Source organism: Sesamum indicum, linkage group LG3 (genome assembly GCF_026168435.1).
Source record: "Sesamum indicum cultivar Baizhima isolate 11 linkage group LG3, ASM2616843v1, whole genome shotgun sequence".
Lineage (NCBI taxonomy): Eukaryota > Viridiplantae > Streptophyta > Magnoliopsida > Lamiales > Pedaliaceae > Sesamum > Sesamum indicum.
In genome coordinates, this window is record NC_142659.1 from 24,027,751 (window position 1) to 24,034,542 (window position 6,792).

The window sequence follows — 6,792 nt, forward strand, 5'->3', positions numbered from 1 at the left end:
GAGGGTGTTGTTGAGTGGTTTACTCAAAGGTAAGTTCTAGATTCCCAAAGATACTTGGCCGGCCATCGTGACTACATTGGATAAACCTTGGCTCCCACAAAATGATGCACATTTCTGCTTTTATAACCGGCAAGAACACAACTACATCTTTTCTGGTTGTAGATTTGCACGGGATCGCCTTGCTATTCTAAAATAGCGAGTAAGATTTGCTTGGCCATACAACACCACTCGACTGCACCAAACGAGTCCATGTTGGCTGCACTTGTTTATTTCATTGAAAGGACTACTTCTAAGTAATGTATGTTATTGCTCATCTTGTTATTCATCAGATTAGGAACAAACTCATCTTGTGTACACAGATTAGCAGCATCATACAATTTTTGATTTCAGAAATGGATAATGTATCAAGTAGTGCAACAGCAATATTGATAAAGGGGTGGATAGCATTGCCCTGATTGGAAACCTGATCTTTGGCAAAACGCATTGCAATCACCAAAATCTTCACATTTTCCTTGGCATTCAATTCTTGCTTCTCCAACTGTTGCAAACTCTGCAAATCATCAATAATCCACATCAAATCTTACATGCAGCTTCTTGTTATAATCAGTGTTAAAATGCAATTGCCCACTTGAGGAAAAGCTACGGTATTGGGTGTTACAATGCAGTGTTAAATTACAACTACTTGACAAATATATTTTCCATCCTATAATTGTCGCGGGGTGCCACTTTTCGTCCATTTTTATTTTAATTTTGTATTTACAGACAATAATTCAAAACAAGAAGTACATTTAGTTCAATTTTTGCAGAAAAAGGGCATATGCTTGGCAAATAACAACCCTTTTTTCAAAACAAATTGGCATTTTCTGATAGAAATTGGACCAAATCTGTCACTTTTAAAAAAAAAAAAAATAATTATGGTCCTAAATTGAAAATTTATGGGATGGACCCCTAAAAGTTATAGGACGAAAATGTATTTTTCCTTGTAAATATATATTTTATTTAGTGGCAAAAGTTTATACAAATACACCCTAACATATATTACAGTGATACTATTTTAAGAGGTGTACGTATAAATTTATAAAAAAACGAAAAAAATTATATATTTGAATATAATTTTAAAAGATGTCAATATAATTTACCTTTGAGATTCATACTAGGGTATAAGATGTTATTAACCCCATATAATCCTGACCAAAATGACTAAGGTATAAAGAAAATTAACCCTTTCTACCAATGACTCAGGGTCAGTAAAATGCATTGCTCAAGCCCTATATAATTGTATAAACAACAGGACAAACTGATAGGATCGATTGAACTAAACTGAAATTTTCAGTTTGGTATATGATTTTTTTATATTTTTAAAAAATAGTGTTCAGTTCGATTTTAATTTTTTGTTGGTTTCCTGGGTCGTATTGAATACCGAAATATTATTTTTATTTAATTTTACATATTTGATACTTATATAATTTTTTTTATGTATTAATTTATTTTCATACTATTTTGTTATTTTACATATTATTTTTAAAAAAAAAGATAACAAATTGTAATTCTTATTTTTAATATTTATTTTAACTTTCTTCAATAACAAATTCAATTTACTGAATACCGAATTGAAATATCGAAAAATAATTCAGCAATTATTGAATTCGAACCGACTAATTTGATTCAATATTCAGTACAATATTTTACTTACCGAATCATAAACAGGAAAAAAAAAATAAGATTTCTGATTAATTTAAAGAAAATAAAGTTAAATAAACAGAAGTGAAATACATTTACATACCAACAGAGAGCAGCAAAATGGCTAGCAAAGTGGCTATTGCAAATTTCTTGACAGAGAAACTGAGCTCTATCTTCCCCATTTCTACTCCTTCAATTGGTATTATGAAAATGAAAATGAAAATTATTGTACATTTATATACCTAAGGTTTCAATTAATTTATATATGATGAAATTACCAAATAATAATAATAATAATATTCACAGCTGTTACTATGATCCGATATTTGTAATCTTGCAAAGCACTTAAATGTTTTTGATTTCATCAATCTCATAAATGGATTTTATTCCTTTTGTAATTTTGTTTGGATCTTGGGAAAGTACTTAAAATTTTAAATAATTATGTAGAATCTAAATAATATAATTGTAATCGATGTATTAGCATATTCATGAATTAAAATTTTAATCTTACCATGTGATATGACAAGTATTTTAATCTTATTACACTGATTTGGTCAATAAGATTGTGTTGGAGCGGTCTACTTCTTGTCTTTTTAAAAAGGGTAAATTATATTTTTTCATCTGAATTATGATTGTTTTTATATTTTGGCATCTAAACTTTTTTTATATCAACTTATAATCTCAACTTTACAAATTTTGCACTTCGCCATTTGTAATTCTCCACCAAGTTTTTTTTTTTTTTTTCAAAAAAACATCACATGCAGTGCATATGTGATATTTAAGAGTTATGTGATGTGATATTTTTTACATATAAACATGTGATGTTTTTCCAGCAAAAAAATAATCATACGTGGTAAAGTGAAATTTTGCAAAATTGAGATGTCAAGTTGATACAAAAAAAAAAAAAAAAAAAAAATAGATGCTAAAGTGTAAAAACGGGCATAGTTTGGATGGCAAAATGTAATTTACCCGTAGATAAAACTTTAATTGAATAGCCTATAAGCCCTTGCTCCAATAGTAAGATTATGAGGCCTTACAACTACGAGGCTGTAAGTTCGAATTCTGTAAATATGGATATAAATCTTTTGTATAATTGTTTCTTGTTACTTTATTTTCTTTGAATTTATTATTTGATTTGACAATAGTGATATATGTAATTAATTTTTAAATTTAAATGTATCTAAATTATAAAAATGTAACTATATAAAAAGTTACTTGAATTTGTAATGTTTTATATTTTTTATAAACCAATCACCCTTGGCAATGTTTTAGAACTTTAAGGAAAATGGAGCAAATGAATAAAAGATACAGTCGATGAGGCTTAGTTCAGTTGGCGAAATTCAGAGTACCATGATTTTAGAGGTTACAGGCTCGAATTCCGCCATGTGCGTGGGTTGTTGTCTACTATAATAGTAGGTGTTGTTGAGCAGGATATGATTATTACAATAGTTTTTATTAGATATCGATGTCGACAGGAATAATTGTAGTTGTAATCGATTTATTTCAATTAATAATAGTTGATCGACAGGAGGCAAATTTGATGGAAAATAGAATTGATTATGAATGATGTGTTGTATGTGCCTTCATTGCTTATGAACTTAATTTTTGAATAAGGTTGGTTTACAAATCTTTTTAGAAGCTGATAAGGTGATAATTACTATAAATGCCGATTTTGTCGGAAAAGGATTCTTCTCAGATGGATACTTATATAAAAATGATGCTTTAAGTCCTGTGTTTGTCTAGAAGCAAAATATGTTAGAGACCTTTTAAACTAATCACAAGTAGAAACACTGAATTGCTTGAGTTGATCTATTTAAATCTAATTGATTTAAAAAAAAACAAGGGTGTTAACAGATATTATATTTATTTTGTTAATGATTTTTTTAGATATGCTATGAGACTGTTGGAAATACAAGTTAAAAACCAACTAGATAAGAAGATTAAAAAACTTAGGTCTGATAGAGAATTAGCTAGTATGAAACCAATCTCGACTTTTGTGATAAGAATGGCTATATTCATGAGATCAGTGCACTTGTCATCATTAAAAATAAACAAATCGTGGTAAATAATTATTGACCATGACCACACAATGTTCGTTGGTCGTGGTTTTGTGATTGTGACTAAAATATTTATTATAGTTAAGAGCCATTGCAAATATTTTTACCCTGGCAAAAAATTTTGCCATAGTTGATGGTTGAGTTTTTGCATTGATTTTATTTACCCACGGTTCATAATAGTTATTTAACACGACTTTTAGTCTATAACCATTAAATTGTGGGCAAGTAAATATTTTTTTAGTGTAATAAAGTGACATAGTTGAGCGGAAAAATAAAACACTGCAAGATGTAATGAATATTATGCTACTACGTTCTAGTATACTTGATAATATGTGGAAAGAGGTTGTCCTACCTGCATGTTATATCCATAATAGTGTTCTGCATAAAGAACTGGATAAAACTCCTTATGAAATATGGAAAGATTTTGCACTTAATCTAAACTATTTCAACGTGTGGGGGGGGGTTTAGCTAAAGTTGCATATTCAAACTTTAGACAATCAAATATTGGATCTAAGACTTTAGATTGTGTATTTAGTTACGCTCAAAACAACACTACTTATAAATTAATGTGTTTAGATGATAACTCGATTTCTGAATCTATAGGTGTTGAATTTTCGATCTAGTTTTTCCTTTGCATGAAGCTATTGATGTTCATGCAACTTCTTAAAGTAACATCTCAATATAGAAAAACTGAAACAATTTTGAACCAAAATTTTTAAGCATTTTCGTAGGTGAGAACCTTCATAGAATAAATGAGTATTTTTTTTTTCTATATTTTTTGTTGATTAAGATCATATATCGTCTGTAGAAGTAATAAATTCTGTAAATTTTAGTTTTTGAAAATAAAATTAGACTCTATCATGATCAATCGTACTTGGGATTTAGTTGACTTGCCTATAGAGAGTAAACTTATTTAGATGCAAATGAGTGTTCCAAAATATTCAAAGTTAGATTAGTACTTGTAAGATATACTAAAACGAAAAGTATATACTACTTTGATACATACACTCCATGACTAAGATTGCAACCATTAGATCCATGGTTTCACTTCCAGCTATTCATGACCTAGTAATTCATTAAATGGATGTAAAAACGACATTTCTCAATGGTGATCTGAAAGAGGAGATGTACATGGAATAATCTGAAGAGTTCGTAATTCTGGTCAAGAAAATAAAGTACGCGAGCTCAAAAAATCCATTTATAGTCTCAAGTTGAACTCAAAACAATGGTAGGAGAAATTCGACCGGTAAGCAATTGATACAGATTAAATGCATTTGATACCTGTGTTTATTCTGAATTATTTGGATTTAATAGTGTGATTATATGTCTGTACATTGATGGCGTGCTCGTTTTCGGTACCAGCTTAGAGATAATTAATTTTTATATGAAAAAGATGTATGCGAAGCTGATGTGATTCTTGGTGTTAAATACCGAATCTAAAAATGACCAACTAATGATTAAGATTTCAAATTCTATGAATAAGTCTGATATTATGGGTTTGAATTCCACCAAACATGTCGAAATTTGTCTCACTTAATATAAATTTATTATAATTTATTTTTATTAGTTTTTAATATATCAATGTATTAATTAAATATCTATAAATCTTTCCACTTTTCAATTATCAATATCAATGTAATTATCACCTTCTATAAAGAAAAAATATCATGGAAAAAAACCAAAATTTCTTTATGTTCCTAAACATGAGTTGTTAAATTTAAAAAAAAAAAAAAAGATATTGAACTTTATTTTCTATTTTTTCACTCTTTAGCTACTTTGTCCTTATAAGCTTGGGCGGCAGCTTTGGCCGTGTCGAAAAGGTCTTGACTTCTTTTGTTCTCTGTAGTTTCGGATGCCCTCTCGAAACTCTTTTTGGCCACATCCACCACCATCTGCAATAAAATATTATTCACATAATCATGGTTTTTTTTTTAAAAAAAGAGATAATTACGCTCTCCTTCTTTAAAATTTGGTGTAGTTATAAGTAAATTTTCATAATTTAAAAAATTATGTCAAGTACTCCTAAGATTTGCTTCCATCCCACGGATATATTTCTCTATTAGTCAAAATTTACTGAATTTGTTGATATTAACAAACATGCTGAATGAAAATTAATATTTACCATCGATTGACTTATTACAGACTCATTGCAGATCAAGTAATTTGCATTCGACTAAACTATATACCCTTTAACTGTGAACACATACCTTTTCACATGCATTGTTTACACCTCACTCTTTTTTTGTTAGAATTTAGACGAAAAATTATTAACGTTAGCCAAAAAAAATTTGCATAAATTACCAATTTTACCAATCAATTAATATTTCTATGTAATATATTTTGTACTTATGAAAGAAAAGATATAATGATGTCAACCCCATTTCATATATATATACTAACATTCCACACATACGCGATGCAGGGGAAGAAAAAAGAGTTACGATAAATATATTAGGGTAAATAATATTGACACCCCTAAGTATTAGGTCAAAATACACAGACGCTCTCTTCTTTTTTCAAAATTACAGCTACACCCCAAGAGGTTATAATTATAATTACAACTACACTCCCTATTCAAATATAAAACTTACACAAACACTCTTTAAAAAATATTACACTAACACATTAATATTCTTTAGGGGATGTAGCTGTAATTTTGCAAAAAAAAAATATTATATTAACATCTAACACACCTTAAGGGGTGTAGTTATAATTTTGTAAAAGGTAGGGGCTATTTGTGTAAACTGGCCTAATCCTAAGGAGTGTCAATCTAATATACCCAAAATATTAATATATATTAATCATTATATTCAAATCATGTATTTTGGCCAATTTTAGTACATATACAGCATCAAGTGAAGTGATACAAATATAGTGAGTTGAGAAAAAAAGAAAGAAGTACGTGAGAAGAAAAAATAGCGATAAGGTGAGAGAGAAAAAATAATTATAATTATGGGTATATTAAATATATAAAAGTTTGTCGAAGAAATATGTGGAGAATGGGCGAGAGAATTATGGGGTAGTGGGTCGAAAGAAAAAAAATAGATTCAGAGGT

The 6,792-nt window shown here is 28.8% G+C and overlaps 1 long non-coding RNA gene across 1 annotated transcript; it reads right to left on the minus strand.

The window, feature by feature from the left end:
* Nucleotides 1-295: 295 nt before the first annotated feature.
* LOC148788815 (uncharacterized) lies at nucleotides 296-1,921 on the minus strand. Its single transcript, XR_016064906.1, has 2 exons — nucleotides 1,784-1,921; nucleotides 296-550 (listed from the first exon to the last, which is right to left on the minus strand). It is a non-coding gene; the product is annotated as an uncharacterized LOC148788815 (long non-coding RNA).
* Between the last annotated feature and the right edge of the window lie 4,871 nt (nucleotides 1,922-6,792).